Source organism: Colobus angolensis, unplaced genomic scaffold, assembly GCF_000951035.1.
Source record: "Colobus angolensis palliatus isolate OR3802 unplaced genomic scaffold, Cang.pa_1.0 Scaffold39, whole genome shotgun sequence".
NCBI lineage: Eukaryota > Metazoa > Chordata > Mammalia > Primates > Cercopithecidae > Colobus > Colobus angolensis.
The window spans coordinates 2,973,996-2,976,027 of record NW_012117265.1 but is presented as its reverse complement, the minus strand read 5'-3'; positions in this window follow the sequence as shown (position 1 = coordinate 2,976,027).

The window sequence follows — 2,032 nt, the reverse complement described above, 5'->3', positions numbered from 1 at the left end:
TTTTTTTTTTTTTCATTTTATTTTAAAGATGGGGTCTCCAAGAGTTGGAGGCTGCAGTGAGCTATGATCGCACCACTGCATACCAACCTGAGCAACAGCAGGAGACCCTACCTCAAAAAAGAAAAGAAAAGAGATGGGGTGTCGCTATGTTGCCCACGCTGGTCTCAAACTGCTGGCCTCAAGTGATTCCCCTGCCTTGGCCTCCCAAAGTGCTGGGAATATGGGTGTGAGCCACTGCGCCCAGCCCCCGGAACCTGCATTTCTAGGCACTGTGAAATATTGTTTTCCTCTACATCTTCACACAGTAACACCCACACACACCTACACATTCATATTACAGTCACACAGGCACAGCCAACCTCTTATTCACATAGACCGATGTGGTATTGCCCTGACACATAGATTCCTGCGGGTACAATTTAGTTTCAACTACGCAACACTTAGACTCACAGAAAGTTCCACTAGCCCAGTTGCACAGGCACAGACAGGTACGAAGTTCATGCACATATATGCATGTATTTGCACACACGTGCACACATGCCTGGAGCCCTTCACAATCCTTCTAAGTAAGACCTGCGTCAGCTTTGAGCATGGAGCTTGGGCAGCCGTGAATATTCAGGGCCACAGCGTGGGCAGGGGCTTTTATTCTCACTTCCCTGTTATTTGCTGCACATCGCCACATCCTTCTGTTGAAGGAAGTGGGGAGTGGGCAGGATGTCATGCTGGGTGACATCAGCTCTCCTCTGCCAGGCCAGGCCAGTGGCTCCCAGGCTGGGCTGGTAGCTGATGGTGCTGACAACATGGTTGGGGGAAAAGGACTCTGGCGGCCTGAGCTTGATGCCAGCTGTCCAGAGCAGCCTGTGCTGCCATCTGGACCCCCCTCCCCAGCAGCCTGCTGTCCAGGGGAGGAGAAGGCAGGCTTAGCAGCATCCTCCACCCTGAGCACTCCTGGGCCCTGCCTCCCTCGCCTGGGCTGCCGCCAGGGCCGATTGCCGCAAATGTGCACTAGTGTCCTGACAGCAGTAAGGGGCATGACTCTGCCGCTCTCGCCTGGCCGGCTGGACTCCTCCAACATCGCCTTCTTCATTGCTTTTTTCATTTCACAAATCCTCGAGGCTGGCAACAGAATTTGCAGAGCCTAGGGAAAATGCACGCACGGGGTTCCTCTTCAAAATTACAAACAATAGGCCGGGAGCAGTGGCTCATGCCTGTAATCCCAACACTTTGAGAAGCTAAGGGAGGGGAATTGCTTGAGGCCAGGAGTTTGAGACCAGCCTGGCCAACACAGCGAAATCCTGTCTCTACTGAAAATGCAAAAATTAGCTGGGCATAGTAGCAGGCGCCTGTAATTCCAGCTACTTAGGAGGCTGAGGCAGGAGAATCATTTGAACCCTGGAGGCAGAGGTTGCAGTGAGTCAAGATCACTCCATTGCACTCTAGCCTGGGTGACAAGAGCTAAACTCTGTCTCAAAAAAAAAAAAAAAGTATAAGTCTAAGGTAAAGAAAATGCAAGCAGAGTCAGGGGGATAGGAAGAGCATTAGGATATTTGAGGTCTGAATATGTTCTAGGTGTTTGAAGAATAGCAAAGGGGCTGGTGGGTTGGCCGGACATTGTGGCTCATGCCTGTAGTCTCAGTACTTTGGAAGACTGAAGCGGGAGGATCGCCTGAGCCAGGGAGTTCCAGACCTGCCTGGGCAACACGGCAAGACCCCCCTCTACAAAAAATTGAAAAATTAGATGAGCCTGGTGGTGCTCGCCTGTAGTCCCAGCTACTTGGGAGACCAAGGCCAGAGGATTACTTGAGCCCAGGCATTCAAGGCTGCAGTGAGGAGTGATAGCGTCACTGCACTCCAGCCTGGGCAACAGAGTAAGACCCTTGTCTCTTAACAAAATGAAGACAGGTAGGGCGCTGTGGCTCATGCCTGTAATCCCAGCATTTTGGGAGGCCGAGGCGGGCGGATCACGAGGTCAAGAGATCGAGACTATCCTGGCCAACATGGTGAAACCCCGTCTCTACCGAAAGTACAAAAA